The sequence below is a fragment of the Chelonia mydas genome, chromosome 3, assembly GCF_015237465.2.
Source record: "Chelonia mydas isolate rCheMyd1 chromosome 3, rCheMyd1.pri.v2, whole genome shotgun sequence".
NCBI lineage: Eukaryota > Metazoa > Chordata > Testudines > Cheloniidae > Chelonia > Chelonia mydas.
Genome location: NC_057851.1, coordinates 155,563,387 through 155,580,210, shown reverse-complemented (window position 1 = coordinate 155,580,210; position 16,824 = coordinate 155,563,387). Strand labels below are relative to the sequence as shown.

At 49.7% G+C, this 16,824-nt stretch overlaps 1 long non-coding RNA gene and 1 other non-coding gene across 4 annotated transcripts in view; both read left to right on the top strand.

Annotated features, from left to right (window-relative positions):
- Positions 1-15,184: 15,184 nt before the first annotated feature.
- Positions 15,185-15,257, top strand: TRNAT-UGU. Its single transcript has one exon. It is a non-coding gene; the product is annotated as a tRNA-Thr (tRNA).
- A 77-nt stretch (positions 15,258-15,334) lies between these two features.
- The window catches only part of LOC119565835, a 29,266-nt gene continuing 27,776 nt past the window's right edge, over positions 15,335-16,824 (top strand). For all 3 annotated transcript variants that reach the window (XR_006289815.1, XR_006289817.1, XR_006289812.1), the window contains exon 1: positions 15,335-16,133. This is a non-coding gene — a long non-coding RNA (uncharacterized LOC119565835). The remainder of the gene's footprint in view (positions 16,134-16,824) is intronic.

Below are 16,824 nucleotides of genomic sequence, written 5' to 3'. Positions count from 1 at the left end.
CATTTCTAGGGGCAGCATGGCCGGCACTGGAATGCCGCCCCTAGAAATGTGCTGCCCCAGGCACCTGCTTGTTTTGCTGGTGGCTAGAGCCGGCCATGCTCTTGTAGTCCCACGGGACAGGGAGAGAAGCCAGCCCTTCCTTTCAGGCAATCACCCAGCCAGGAGAGACAAGAGCCAGCATGTAGATGCAGGGGAGAGGAGAGGAGCCTTCAGATTCCATTGTTCAGAAGAGGACTGTCTGCCAGCCTCACTCTGTATTGCCAACCCTTAGCCTTCAAAAGTCATCTGTCAGGCCTCAAAAATCATGAGATAGACTTAAAACTCACGAGATTTTTAAACAAAACAATACATTTTAGGTACTTTATTTTTGCCTTCTGGTTTCTGACCTCTCAGGGTCCATTGGGTTACGCTTCGCCACTTATCTCTACAGTGATGAGGGCTATTTGCTTACTTTTTTAAAAGACGAAAACTGAGATTCTCACTTGATTCCTGGATCTGGGACTTTTAGAAAAAACAGCAAATATTATAAATCTCCAAATAAAGATCACATGAGTTGGTAATGCTGCTCACTTGTTAGGCCTCCCTTGCATCAGAAGCCCAGGGAAAGCCAGTTTGTTCCATTCCACAGGGTGGTCTGTGTGTCTCCCTGTTAAATGTTATCACAAAATGAGTATTGCTTATACCCTGTACTTAAATCTCTCTGGAGTCACTCCCTAACTAGCAAAGACTTGGTCCCAGGGGCTCAGTTAAGTGGGGTGGATGCTCACAGAATTGAAAGGATATTTTAGTACCTCACTGCATCCAAGCAACAGGTAGGCCTGCAGTGTTTGAGATTATTTATCATTGCAAATATACCTTTCCTTGGTCTATCCTCTACAGACTCAGCACAAGGAAGAGTGTGTACACTGATCCAAAACCTGCAGATTACCCATCAGTTTGTACCCACTTTACTTTTATATTGTTTGGGGATTCTGATTCAGTTTAGTTGTCAGAGGGAATGTGATCATCAGAAAGAGGGCATAAGGATATTGTTATAGGGCTAATTTATTCATTGGTACATCTGTTCCCCATGACTTCCCCTCCCTTTTCATTGACAGAGTGGACAAAGCTCTGCATAGAGGCTCAGGAGACCTGGATACTATTCCCAGCTCTGCCCATAGCCTGCTGGGTGACCTTGAGCAAGTCTCTGCACCTGAATTGTTCCCCTCTATAAAATGGGGATAATGGCAGTGGCCTCTTTTATAAAGCACTTGGAGATCTAGTAATGAAAAGTTTTAGAGCAGAGTATATACACATAGATACAGCTGTTCTTTGTAGTAAAGCCCACTTACTCTTCCCTCCTAAAAGACTCAGGGCATGATTTAGGACCCATGTATAGGATTTTTCATACAAATAGTATGAACAATATGGCTGAGTTAACGTTGCTTCTGCAACCATAATTTTGACATCTTATTTTTTTATTAACTGAGAAATAGTATGGAATAAGTGTCATTAAAACTGTATCATGCTGTGTGTGGGGAAAAGAGCAGAGTTAACTTTTTCTGAGATTTAAATGCTTATCTGTGCAAAGCAAACATGGGGGTATTTTTCTCCCCCCCGCCCCCCCAAAACTCAGTGAGACTGAAAACTGTTGAACCAACATTTGTGCCTTTGTTGTGCATCCTCATCCTCTGGTGACCAGGATATTCACAGGTCATAACTGGGCATGACAGAGAGAATGTAGCCTAACAAAGTTAGGGACCCATGTCCCATTGAAACTCAATGGGAGCTGGGTGCCTATGTTCTTTAGTCTCTTTTGAAAATTTCAGCCTAAATGGTTTATGGTAGAACAAAGATCTGGATTGTATTAGAGTTTGTGTCAGAAATCAGGTCACAGTTCTGAAAACAGCAGAAAAAACCAAACCTGCCCCATGATCAGAAATGCAGAGGCTGGAAAAGTTCATGTTATGATGTTGGTGTAAGATTTTTATTTGATTACAGCCCACTTGGAATCCTCTGAGGCTATTTTTACAATATAATGCTGAACTTTCATAGAGCATGCAACAAATAAACTCATCTTGCCATGCCTCCGTGAGATAGGCAGGGAAGTGTTGGACAGATGGGAAACTGTGCAAAGGGATTAAGTATCACACAGCAAGTCAGAATTAGAACTGTGGCCCTAGTCATAACCAAACCTTGTGCATTCCTGCAAGCCCTGATGTCTCTTCACAAAGATTTTGCAAAACCTGCTTTAAAAGTCAAGCCTATCCATTTTTAATGTTATAAACCTCTTGAATTGCAAAAGCTGGAATCCTTTCCTTGTAAAACCAAGTACCATTGTGGCAGCTGCTCTCTCGGCCTCACATTCAGTGTTTTGCTGTCTTCAGGCCAGACTGCAAAACCTAGGTCTGATCTACGCTCCAGACTTAGGACAATGCAAGGCAGCTTATGTCAACCTAACTATGGAAGCGTCTACACTGAAATTTCACTCCTGTTGACGTAACTGCCCCGCTACACCAACTTAATAACTCCACTTCCACGAGCGGCGTAGAGTCAAGGTCGACGCAACGTCATTGTAGACACTGTGCTGCTTTCATTGACTGTCACTGGCTTTCTGGAGTCATCCCACAATGCCCCACTCTGACAGTACAATCAATATAAGCGCTCCTGGTGAGGACGTGCATTGCTGACACAAGGAACAAAGTGTAGGCACGCACAAGTGATGTAATTACTTTGGCAGCTGTATGCCAACATAAGTTAGGTCAACTTAATTTTGTAGTTTAGACATGGCCTCATACACAACCCATAGTAATGGGAAGTGTGGAGCCACATCAGCCTATAGGGAGCTCTGGATGGGAGTGTACCAGTTCCAGAGAGCATGCACTGCAACCTTTAAGATGCTGCAGTCTTTGTATAGAGAGGAACGTGGACATTATATCACCCTGCCCCCCACACACACTCTTTGAGATGGTTTGCACTTCTGGATACACCAGCAGTGAGTAATCCTCATGTTCTCCCTACTAGTGCCCTGCAAAGACCAGCCGCAATCTAGCCTCCTCTGTGCTTTGAAGAGTATTGTGTCCTTCAGCTAGGAATTAGGCCCTCTCGATGTATAAAACAAAGGAGAATTTTTTGCTGTAATATAAAGAGACACTGAATGTTTTCCACCCAAGGCATGAAGGAAGAAATGTTCCAGCCTTTTTAAAGCTGTTTAGCTGACATAAAAACATCTTTCCCTTGCAGCCAACTCAGCCTCGTGCCTGCAGCATCCTCATTATCATCAGGCCACACTCTATTACAATTAAGGATTCTTATGACAGACAAAACCTAATCTGACCTACATCAAAGTGGCATCTCTGAAGTGAGTAAAATTAAATTAGCCCTTTAGAATCCTAGAGAGGACAGAGTTATGTAACATACCAGGAGACTGTCTCAGAAACTTGGATACTCCAAATTAACCATACTACATAGATTTAGGTTAGCTCCTGTGGCAAATTGCTGGCACTACTTTGACAGGTCTCACGCTTTCTCTTCTTGGGGAGGGCTCAGGGCACCATTTCATACCCCTGAACTGGGGTATTAACTGCCCCAGTAGTGTCCTAGAGGAGGAGAGTGGAGAGGGAGGGACCCAGGCCCACGCTGTACTCTGGGTCCAGCCCAGGGATAGCAGTAAACCACTAGAACTAGTGGTTCCTTCCCCTGGGCTACTTCCCTCTCTTGCTCTTCAGCTTGTGGGGCTTCCTGCCCTCCCTCTGCATGAACCAAGTGTCCCTTTACCTAGGGTCTTGGTCTTCTTAGCCCACCGCAGCACTTCTCCAAACTCTCCTCTGCTTCCCTCCAAACTGCTCTCTGCTCCAACACCAATCCACTCTGCTTCAACTCCTTCCCTTGTCTGATTGAAGCAGGGGGGTTTTATCAGGTGACTGGCTTCAGGTGCTTTAATTGGCTTCAGGTGCTTTAATAATCTATAGCAAACTTTCTTCCCTCTACAGGGAATAAGGCTTCCCTCTGGCACTCTCCTGATGCCCTCTGGCCTGGGCTTTCCTTGCTTTTTGCCCCCGCTTTCAGCTTCCCCCCCAACCGGGCCAGACGCTCTCCCCCCATCTCCCCCCTTTTTTCTTTTTTTTGTTTCTCTGCTGTTGCTTGGGTGCTGGTCGGCTGCCGGCTGGCTGTCGGCCCTGCCCCCCCACCCGCCCTCGGACGCTGCTGCCGCTCTGGCTGGGACCCCCTGAGGGGGGGGGCATGCTGGCCCGCTCCCCGGAGGGGAGGGTGGAGGGACCCAGCCCCCAGACCCAGCCGCTTGCTGTTTGTTTGTGGACCAGTATCCGGCCGAGAGAGACTCTTATCATCTGTTCCGGCATCCCTGGAATACTACAGCTGCAAAGAAAGCCCAGAAAAGAAAGGGAAAAAGCCATCTACTGGAGGAACACTGCCCGGGGAATCTACAAATCGCCATGGAGGGGGCCTTAAGACTGAGTAACTTTTGAACTGTGCTCTCATGTGGGGGGAGGCCTTGACTATGTCTTGACTGTGTTTGTAGGGACACAGAGGGTGTGGCACGCAGCTGCCCCCTGATCCATCTGTGTCCTCCCAACCCCCACACTACTATCTTCACCACTGCCCCCCTCCACCGTCTTTGCTGGCTGTTTAACATCTGCCTCTGGACTCAGCTGCTCGCCCTGATTCCACCGTGTGGGCCAGAGGCACCAGCCAACCAAACAGGACTCTCTGTACAAGCGTACGGTGGTTCATGTGCCCCCCCCCAAATTGTCCACCCCACAGCTTGTCCCTTTTTACCTGACCCCAACTCCTGTTAACCACCTGCCACTGCCCCCGCTGGGTCATCGGCAATGGAGGGCACCAGGGTGACCTCCGCCGCTGCCATGCCCATCATCTCCCCAGACTCTAGGGGAGCCCCCCCAGCCGACGGGAAAGGCCAGGGCAAGAAGAAGGGGAAGGTCCCTGCTAAAACCACCAGGCCCTCCATGGCAGGGGCCACCCCCACTGCTGCAGCCCCGCCACCGACCACGGCATCCTTCCCCGCTGCCTCCTCCACCAGCTCTGCGGATGTCCCTCCCTCAGCCCCCAGGACATACGCCTGGGCGGCGGGAGCCCCCCCGCCTGCCGCCTCTTCATCTCTCCTGCCCACCGCCTCCGCCACCATCAATAGTAGCCGGGGCCCTTTTTCCACCATGACAAGGAAGCACGGTGTCCGATGCCTCCTGGTGCCCACCTCGCCCCACGTGGAGACCTACGTGCGGGTGTTGGCGAGGGTGGTGGGGCCCTCAGCCATTGTGGTGGCCTCCAAAATGTACGGGAAGGTCGTCTTCTTCTTAGCATCGGAGGCTGCCACCCAGGAAGCGGTGGAGAGGGGCCTGGCGGTGGGGGGGGTGTTTGTCCCCCTAGAGCCTCTAGAGGACCTGGGCATCCACCTGGTCCTGACCTCTGTCCCTCCTTTTCTCCCCAATGCTGCCCTGCTACCTGCCCTTTCCACCCTGGGGAAACCTGTTTCTGTTATCAGCCCTCTCCCGTTGGGCTGCAAGGACCCCACCCTCCATCACATCTTTTCCTTCTGCCAGCAAGTGCAGCTTCTATGCCGTCGGTGGCGCGTGACGGAGAGGCGCTCGAGGGGTCCTTCCTAGTCCCCCACCAGGGGGCCCGTTACCAGGTGTACTTCTCCATGGGGGAGGCCCGGTGCTACCTCTGCCGGGCATCGGGGCATGTGTGGAGGGACTGCCCCTTAGCCCGGCAAGAGGGGCACCTGGGATCCCCGAGACCCAGCAGGACATCGGCCCCGTCATTGCCGATGCCCCTGGCTGCCCGGTACCTGAACCCGCCCCCCCCTCCTCTTCGGACCACCGCTACTCCCACTCAGGCCCAAGGGGCACCTCCCCTACAACGCCCAGATGAGCGGGAGAGCCCCGCCCACACTGTTGACAATCTGGCGGGGCCTATGGAGGAGGGTGTGGCAGAGATACCACCAGGCATGGGAGAGAGCCTGGTCCAGGGAGAATCCTCCCTCCCTTACGCTGCCCCACCATTCCCCCACCAAGTCCCTGAGCCATTGCCTCTACCCCCGACACGCCCCCTGCTAACCAGCCCCCATATGATGCCATGGAGGGCTGGGCCCTAGTCCAGGGGAAGCGAGACAAGCGGAAGGCTCGAGCTCCGCCTCATCCACCCGAAGCAGAGAACCCCCGGAAGACCAGGAAGGGGGGCACTGATGCCGAGCCTTCCGCTTTGCCCACGAGTGTGTCCCATCCACTGGTATCAGCCAGGAAAGACGTGGCAGCACCAGAAGGTAGTGTCTCCCCTCCACGGGAGACCCTCCCCTCCGAGACCCTCGAGGAAGCCCCTTCTGTCCTGACACTACCAGAAGCCCCCATGAACCCCGAGGCAACCGTTGTGGTAGGTGCCAGCGGGGAGAACCCCGGGGTGGCGGAAAGTGTCCTCTCCTCCATGTTCGAGGAGATGGAGGACCTAGATCTGATCCCGGTTGCCCAGGGGGAGGACGACCTTTTGCCAGCAAACCTCGATCTGGGCATCCTCACTCCACCCCTCTTTTCCCCATGCTCCCTCCCCCTAACTGCTGCTTCTGCTCCCACCTCCAAGGAGCCCCTCGACTCCTCCATCAACCCGGCCGCTGATGGCACCCTGCTGACGAACACCGAGCCTGGTCAGGTGACAGCCGGCTCCACGCGGCCGGGACACGAGTCGCCAGGGGCACCCCCCGTTGGTGCAGAGCAATCAACTTCCTTCCCAGGCGGGGGCCCTATAGAAGATAATCCACCTCCTGATGCTGTGGCCGCTAAATCCACCATAGAGCCAGCACCCGATATCACTGAGAGCTCCCTCCCCATGCCCTTAACCCTCAAGCCTGATCGGGAGATGCCACCATCCAGCTACTTGCCTCCCAAAACCCAGAAACTCACCTCTGCCCCTGCCCCTGCCCCTGCCCCTGCCCCTACTCCTATCCAGTTTACCTCCTGCAATGTTATCGCCGTCCCCGGGGCTGTCTCCTTCCCTTTTCCAACTGATGACCCCCAGGGAGCGGCCTTTGTGTTCTCCTGCCCTGACCCATTAGGGGCTGATATTTTCCCTCCACCGCCCCCTATTGCCCCAGGGTTTGAGGTGGGCCTAGAAGCTTCAGCCCACCAGGCACCCCGTCGGGGATCCGCACCCTGCTTGCCCGTTTTAGTGGCCCACAGGGCTGCACCAAGGGCCCTGCCGGGGAACAATCGGGAAACCATAACCCCACCCCCCCATGAGCTGCAAGGAGCACTGCGGAAGTTTTTAGAAGATGCCCGTGGCTCCCGCAACAAAGTACAGCTTGCTCTCCAGCGATGGGGGGACTTTTCTCAAATCCTCCGGGCCACAAGGGCCCTCATGGGGGAAGGTAAAGGGACGGGGAAGTGGGGTGCCGTGGCCTACTGGCGGGTCCGTGTCTTCCGTGAAGAATTACTCACCTACGGGATGGGTCAAGGACTGTTGCGTGGCCCGCTGGGGGATGCGAGCATCCCTGCCAGTGAGGATCCCCCCCGGCCCTCCCCATGACACCTCTCACCATCGCAATGTTGAACACCCGGGGTTGTAGGATGGCTCCCCGCAGGTCCCAGGTGCTCTCCTTCCTTGGGGAGGGAGGGTACTCTGTGGTTTTCCTGCAGGAGACCCATACGGATCCGACCGCCGAAGACAGTTGGCGGCTGGAGTCGGGGGACAGGGTCTACTTTAGCCATTCCACGGTTCAACAGGCTGGAGTGGTGACCCTGTTCTCCCCCGACCTACGGCCCTAGGTGCTAGGGGTTGCCGAGGCCGTGCCGGGTCGCCTGCTGCATCTCCGGGTCCGTATGGAGGGGCTCGTGGTTAATCTCGTTAACGTCTATGCCCTGACATCGGGCCCGGAGCGGCTGCAATTCTATCAGCAGGCGTCCGCCTTCCTCGGCACCTTAGATTCTCACAAGTGCCTGGTCCTGGGAGGGGATTTTAATACCACCCTCGAGGAGCAGGACCACTCGGGGACTGAGCAGAGCCCGGCCGCCGCGAACACCCTCCGGGAGATAGTCGAACATCACTCCCTAGTGGACATCTGGCGTGACCACCACCCAGATGACACTTCCACATTCACCTTTGTCCGGGTGGAGGCCCATCGGTCGCGCCACTCCCGGTTGGACCGCATTTATTTATCACGCTTCCATCTCTCACGAGCCCAGTCCTCCAGCATTCGGCTGGCCCCATTTTCTGACTATCACCTAGTCACTGTGACAGCCTCCCTCTGTGCGGAGCGGCCGGGGCCAGCCTATTGGCATTTTAACAACAGCCTGTTGGAGGATGAGGGCTTCGTGACTTCCTTCCGGGAATTCTGGCTGGCCTGGCGAGGGCAGCGGCATGTCTTTGCCTCGGTGTGGCGATGGTGGGACCTGGGGAAGGTGCGCACCCGGCTTTTCTGATGCGACTACACCCGGGGCACCAGCCAACGGAGAAATGCGGAGATAGAGCAGTTGGAATGGGAGGTCTTAGAGCTGGAGAGGCGTCTGGCCGCCAGCCCCGAGGACCCGCTCCTCTGCGGAGCGTGCCGGGAGAAGCGGGAGGAGCTCCGGGCCCTCAAGGACCATCAGGCCCGGGGCACCTTTGTTCGATCCCGCATCCGCCTCCTTCGGGACATGGATCGTGGCTCCCACTTCTTCTATGCCCTGGAGAAAATGAGGGGGGCCAAGAAACACGTCACCTGCCTCCTGGCAGAAGACGGCACCCCCCTCACGGAACCGGCAGAGATGTGCGGGAGGGCCCGAGCCTTCTAAGCAAGTCTTTTCTCTGACTTGGCAGTAGGAGACTGGCGGCAGGCAAGCTCCCTCCCACCCGCGCTTCAGACCATCCGGTGGAGTGCGGGTCCGCTGCTCTACCTCAGCATTTACCTTTCTGCCACGCATCCCTCTCCGCCTATATTCCACCTTGGTTCCGAGGCCCGTCGGGGACATCAGTTGGCGGCTCCTTCACGGAGCTGTGAGCACGGGCACGTACTTGGCGCGGTTCACCCCCATCCCAGATACTTGTCCCTTTTGCGGTGTGAGGAAAACCCTGGCGCACATATATTTGGAGTGCGCCAGGCTGCAGCCCCTGTTCCGGCTCCTCACAAATCTTCTATTACGTTTTTGGTTGCATTTTCCCCCTCACCTTTTTATTTATGAACTCCCCCTCCATGGCCTCACAAGGTCTCGGGATCTCCTAGTTAACCTCCTCCTGGCCCTGGCTAAAATGGCCATCTATAAAACCAGAGAGAGGAAGTTGGCCGATGGAGTTTCCTGTGACTGTGGGACTGTTTTCCGATCCTCAGTCCGTTCACGTATCCGGGAGGAGTTCCTCTGGGCGGCGTCCACCGACTCCCTTGATGCTTTTGAGGAGCAGTGGGCGCTGTCCGAGGTTCTCTGCTCGGCGTCCCTGTCCGGTTCCCTTTGTTTGACCCTTTGATTGGGGGAGAGAATAAGGGACCCCAGCCCCAGCCATTGCTGCTGCAGACACCACCACCTTAGAGGGGTCCTTTTGCACTTGGGGTGCACATACCCCCCCCCCCGGATTGTCCACCCCACAGCCTGCCCCTCTTGTTGGGTGCTTTCAAAGGAGGGAATTGTTGATGACACTGGGTGTGGCGCCAGGTAACTCGAGGGGGTGGCAGACCTTGAGAGTCGATGAAGCCCCCTTGCTCTGGGCCACCAGGTAACTTGGAAGGGTGGAAGACCACGAGAGTTGAGGAAGCCCTCCCGCCCTGGTCCCAGGCAAGCTTGAACACTTCCCTTCCCTGAAGCTAATGAGAAAACAACTGTGATTGGTTGCTGTGTTACACATTGCATGTGCTGTTGTTTTTGCTTGTAAGTGTGTTATGCAAATAAAAACACCTTTTTTTTTTTTTTTTGCTTCAAAAAAAAAACAAACAACACTCTCCCGATGCCCTCTGGCCATGCTGTATCACACTCCCGAATAAAAAATACTGCAATATTCCACAATAACAGTCCAGAATAAGGCAGTAATACTATTGTAAATAGTAGCCTTTTGTAGCATTACGCTAACATATTGCTGTATTTCTCTATAGAAAAGTATTGATGCTCAGATACAATAATGATGGGCCGATTAGAAATACCTATTTAGCAGGGTGGATTTGATTTAAATCAAATTGATTTAAATCATGATTTAAATCACTAGTCAGGGAGACTTGATTTAATCATGGTTTTCTACATAAAAGTGCATTCTTGCTGGTTGTTATAACCTTAATATGTATTCTTCAGAGATAGATGTAGGTCTCATTTTTAGAAGGTACACACTATGCATTTTTAAACAGTGATTTATTTTGAAAACTTTTCAGATTAGTTTTACAGCTATATCAGAAAATGAATGGTTGTTTGGTTATTTCATTTACCAAAGGTAATTGAAGCAGATATTTATGAAGTCATTGGGAGGTGAACTATCTCCAATTCAACAGGTTAATCATTAATATTTGGAGGATTTTCTTGCCATTCTGTATTAGGAGGAGAACATCACCAAACAGACATTTAAATTGTTTTATTTAACTAAAACAACAATGTTAAGTATTCTGGATTTTTTTCTTCAACATCAAACAAAACAAGCCTATGTTTTAACAAAACAAGCATATGTCCCTCGCTTCTCACATTTATCTCCAGACTTCTTCTCCTTGTCCAGATCTATTTTTCCCCGAACAATCTTCTATTCACTGAACTTTTTGAAACTTTGCACTTTTAGAGATAGGTAAGAGATTGACTCTGTGTACACAGATTTGCAGAGGGACAATATATTTCTCACCTCTATATATTATTTATTTATTTAAAAACATTTTTTGCTGTTAACAAGCATGTTACCTCTGGAGACACAAATCCACAGTTTGAGAACTGCAAAACTAAGCTTCTCTGATGGTATCTTCTAGACTGAGCACTGAGTCCCATTGAGTAGATAGAAAGATTAACCTAAATAGTCTATACAGAAGCCTGTGGAACCCCGTAAGATTGGGTCCCTAATCCATGAACTATTGGAACTCATTTACAAAACTTTTCTTAAACATTACATGAATATATTGTCTCATACTATAGAATTAGAATTTATAATCCCTATTCTATGATGAGATATCTTTGAGCTATAATGTATCTTAATTAAATTAAAACTATCTTTAGATAAGTTTTTTCCTCAAAAAGCATTTTATCAAAAAAATCCGATTTAAATAAAAAAAATCCAATTTTTTTTCTTAAAGCATTGATTTTTGTCCACTCTGTTATTTAGATTAAATATATAGCTGGCCCATTCACAAACAGAGACCCATGACATAGTGATGAATATAGCTGGTGTCCTTTTAGATGAGATTTTTATTGGTAATTATTTCCCCAAACTTCTGTTTCACTCCCACCTCTGTTACTTAAACCGAAAGATTGCGGACTTTTATCCAGCAAAGGTGGTAGAATGAAATCCCCAAACAGCAAATCTATAGTGCAGGCTTCTTCATACTCCTTTTACCAAAGTGTTGTAACCCTATTGTAGAGGGTCCCCCTTTTCTGGAGGAAGAGGGGAGTTTAGTCTCTGTGATTCATTCAATTCTTGGTCTCACTCCAGCCAACAAGGTTGCCTGTTATGGTGGTACTTCTTTTGTGTGTGAGATGAGGACATTTGTCCATTAGGAACTGGACTGAGACCACCAAAGTTATTTCACAAAGGCCTCCAGACCAACCTTCAGATGCTTACAACTTTCACCCATTGCCAGCCTGAGCTAGATTGGAACCAGGTGTGCAATCCTGGACCCATTGAAGTCAACAGCAAGACTCCCATTGACTTCAGTGGGGCCAGGATCGCTCCCCAGCATGCTACAGGTAAAAGACTTCATAACCAGTCCACCATGCCACATGGTGCACGATAATGAAAAACAACTGTAATTTGTTTTTGTTGACACTTATCTGGCTGTATCTTACACCTCGTTTTGTCCTTCTGTGTATAATGGCCAAATGGTTCGTGTCTGTAACTGAAAGAACAATACTTTTTTTTAAACAAAAAGTGCACATCTGAAAACACAGAACAAAGGGCCAAGTCCTGAGGCACCTCATTTCGCCAACTCCCTCTGAAGTCAATGGCAGCGTGGCCTGAGGACAGTGAGTAGAAATTGAGTAAGGACCTCACGATTTGGCCAAATGAGAATATAAACCCTCATACCCAGGGTAGAAGTCAGAACCAAAACCATAACTTCAGTAGGTGTGGGGGAGACTCTGGACCTGGCCTACCAGCCTCATGGGCCTGATCCAAGCCCCACTGAAGTCAGTGGAAAAAGTTCCACCTCACTGAAACTCACTGTCATTTGGTTGTGAATTATTAGGTTACTACAGAGTTTTAGGGGTTGGGAGGGGCTGCTCATTTGTTTTTTAGTCAACAATACTAGATCCTTCAAACAAAAAGCCGGTGGGACTGTGAAAAGACAGCTGTTGTGCGTAGTCCTTTCACATATAGGCTGCCAAGGAAAAGCAAGTGGGCCTGTTTCGCTGATCTGTATTTATGCTGAGCTTATCACTGGTGCATAAGGTTATCCTGTGGCACAGTGATGTGTACATGAAGAGGACAAAGCTGGACAAGACACGACAACCTGTTATGAGGCATGCCACATTTGTAAAGGGAGGCGTCACTGGTATTTATTTCAGATTACTGCCATCCAAAGCAGGTAACTGGATGTGTGTGACCAGAGGGTGATCTTACAAAACAACACAATTTGACAAGTAGCAGGATAATTAGTCTTGCAAAGAAGTTTGGAACTCTTTTAACATGTAATAGATATTTCAGGGATAGTTTAAAGCCTAGTTACCTGAAGAGACATTTCAGCGGTTTACTTCTTATGCTAACATTTGAATTCACAGCAATGCAGAAAGATCATATGGAATGTGAATTCTAAGAGCCAGACTCTGATCTCAATTAGACTGGTGTAAATTCAGAGTAATTCCAGATTAAATCACAAGTTTTGCCCTTAGTGTGGAGAAGGACATTTGGGGAATCCAGCAGTTAACCAGGATGAGTTAATACGTTTAAACAGCGTTTGTCCACATTAAAGGCAAAATCGTGTTTGACTTTGTATTAGATAACACATTTTCTAGCTTGAGGCTTTGTCTGAAGATTTGCTCTTCAGATCTTGCCCTCTGCTGTGACTCTCTCCAGGAAGAGGAAGTAGAGTCATGATGCAGCACATAGAAAGGAATAACACCCTCCCGCTCACAGTTTCATGTCCCTCTCCAAATACCACCACAAAACCTTCATTATATTTCTTTATCTTGCAACAGACTCTCTTGTAAAAGGTTATTGTGAGCTGACCCTCTGCATGAAGAATGATACCATATATATTAAATGTGTATTGTGCTGGCAGGTTACATACAGGAGCTTTGAACTGGTCCTGTCTCTAGCCAGGTGCTATTAATCCCTCACTTTTATCAGCACTATCTCACTGAACACCTGAAAAGAAATAATGCTAAAGAAAGCACTGCAGGGTTTAGTACATAAAACATGTTTAATCCTCCAGTAAGTCACCATTGATTTTATATACTGTATCTAGAGTTTGGTCTTTTCTTGTCTGGCTAATAGATTTTAAAAACTAAATTGTTATACTGATTTTTTTTAAATGTGTGAAATTCACTCTCTTTAGCCTTCTGAATCTGCTAATGCTGCTTTCCCCCCCTTCCTTAATACAGTATTTAGGTTCCACCTAGTGGCTTCCAGTAACCTCTATATCACACTGAGGGCTAGATAGTAAGGCATGTAAACCCATGCTAGGGGCATCTAGCACCCATGCAGATTGGCATGTGCCAAAAATGAATGGGAAAGGGGTGCATGTGATGGTCTGAAAATATCACAAATATCTGTGTCTAGTGACCAATAGATAACTGCTTTTTTGATACATATACACACAGTTTAGACAGAAGATAGCCAAGTTTCTTTTTATCGCCTAAAAAGCATTCTCTGGGCCTATTCATGATATATCTTGGTGCTATGGCTTTACATATAATGTAGCTACTAGGGGCTTGTCTGTGAGGAAAAGTTTTACAGGTCATATTGATATAGTCCCTGGACCTACATTCATGATATAAGAGTGACTTTCTGCTGTTTATCTTAGCCCTTTTCCCAAGCAACATAACTGAACAGCGCCTTTATTAAGACCATGATTTTTAATAGCTTACTACTGCAATCTGTAACCCACTAGCTTCCTTTTCTTGTCCTATGACTGCCGGCATGTTAACAGGCCACTTCACCTTGAATGGTCCCTTAGAATATGTTCTAACCACTTATGCTAAAGAATCTGTTCCACCTTGTATTTAGCTGTGACACTTAGTACCTTCCCCAGACCTGAAGAAGAGCCCTATGGAGCTCAAAAGCTTGAACCAACAGAAGTTGATCCAATAAGAGAGATAATCTCAGCCACCCTGTCTCTCTAATATCCTAGGACCAACACTGCTACAACAACACTGCAAACTCAGGGTAACCCTTTCTGGGGCTGCCTGTTAAATATTGTTTTGTGCTATATTTCTATTTCAAGTCTTATTTCTGTGGGGATGGCGCTGTCTCACGTAAATGGTCACAGTGTTAGTGTCTGGTGGATTTGAGTCCTTCAGTCTGCTCATCTACTGAAAATAATGCATTAGCACACTTTTTACCTATGTCAGCTGCAAGAAAATCCTAAACAGGAGTGTTTTGTCCATTATACTGTCTGGAGTGTACTGTAGACCACACCTGATGATCATGTGCTCTGATTACATACTTGGAATAGGCTGAGCCTGATATAAACATATTGGGTGTAATGTAAATATGTAGATACTTGTACACTTATCTTCCTTTTGTATTCAGTTACTATCAATGGCCATATTATTGCTGACATTTAAATTAGTCTATTTACTGCAACAAAAGGTGGCTCCAGGTTCTCCCCACAACAAAGTTTGGGAAGGTTAGGACCTGGGGAGTTTTTAACTCAGCTCTGACAACAAAAGAGTTTTCATTATATATATATATAAGTGATTTTAAAAAATAATAGTAAAAAATCTGCTACTGAACCAGGGGAGTTTCCCAGATGCAGTAGAAATGAGGTTAATTCAGATTCAAGACGGCCCAGGTAGACAGTAATAGATTAAGTCACACTAGAGACAAAGATGCAGTACAGTACCAAGCATTTAGATTAACAGAAATGATAGGTGGCTCCATAGCTCAGTGGTTAGAGCACTGGTCTTGTAAACCAGGGGTCGCGAGTTCGATCCTCGCTGGGGCCTGTGGCTTATTTTGTTTGTGAGAACGTGCTAAATAAAATCATTTTAGGGCAGCAAGAGGAGGGGGCAGCTCCAGCCGCCCTGTTCTGTTGCACGCGCTCAGCGCGGGGGCTGCGGCGCTCCCACCCCTTGCAGAGCCCCGGGGCTGGCTCAGAGGCGGGGACCGAGGCACCGAGCCGGGAGACGCAGAGCCCCAGTCTCTGCCCGCGGCACGTGGAATTGTTAGGGCCTCCAGCCCCTGTTTGCTCCCCCGGCAGCACCGCACTGGGGCGAGGCTGGGAGCCCGCACGCCGGCCGGGCGGAGTGCAGGGGGACAGACACGGGACGCTGCAGCCGCTGCTCTGCTCCTGCGCTACCGGCAGCTAACGCTGCAGGACAAAGCCGCGGCGCGCCGGTGTCACCCCGGAACCCGCGACTCCGGCCCTTGGCACGTGTGTGTGTGTGGCCCGGGGGGAGGCCCCAGCGCTGTTCTGCAGGGCGTGGGGCCCCTGACTTGCCCGCTGGGGCCCCGGCCCCGCTCCCTGCTCGCGGAGGCAGGGCTGGCGGTGCCGCGCCCATCCCGTCCCCGGGCTCCCGTCCCCGGGCTCCCCCCCCCCCCGCGGGGAGCCGTGCCAGGAGCGGGGCTGGGCTGCGGGCAGGAGGGCAAAGCCGTGGGGGAGGCACGCCGAGCTCCCCGCGCCTTGGCTTTGCCGGCCGAGAGCAGGGACTGCCCTGCCCGGGGAGCGGAGAACACGCCGCCCCGGCTGGGCTTGGCACCTCTACCAGCGTGCGTCGGTCTAACTCTCCTGTTTGTTGGCCAGGGTGGGGCATATGCCCCATCGTCCCAGTACTGAACCTGTCTGGTTTTTTAATCACAGCTCACCCCACCCCCTCAGTGAAGTAAGTACTGTAACGATCTTCAGATTACCAGATCCTAGGCCCACTTCATGAAATCCCCTAGATACTTTTGTTCATTGGGTTTTTAACCAGTCTAAGTTTTAATGAGGCTTTTCGTGGTTCTTTCTGTTTATAGAAAACAGCTGCTGCTTCTACAGCACCCAGCTTTAAATTATCTCATTGCATGATGTTTTGCATAAGGATAGGGTGACCAGATGTCCTGATTTTATAGATTTCAGAGTAGCAGCCGTGTTAGTCTGTATCCGCAAAAAGAACAGGAGTACTTGTGGGACCTTAGAGACTAACAAATTTATCTGAGCATAAGCTTTCGTGAGCGACATCCGATGAAGTGAGCTGTAGCTCATGAAAGCTTATGCTCAAATAAATTTGATTTTATAGAGACAGTCCTGATTTTTGGGTCTTTTTCTTATATAGGCCCCTATTACCCCCACCCCCGTTCCGATTTTTCACGCTAGCTCTCTGGTTACCCTACCTAAGAAACAATATCCAACCTCAGAGTTACCAGCAGTAAGCAAACTATGTGCAGGGGAACTCCAGAGAACAGACTCACTGACAGCGGAGAGAGGAGCAGTATTGTCCCTCTGCATCTGGTGAAAGGGGTCAGGATTTGGCCCTCAGTTTATGTGATTTGGGGAGTGTAAGTTGCCATGACGGATGTCTGCCCAACTCTTTT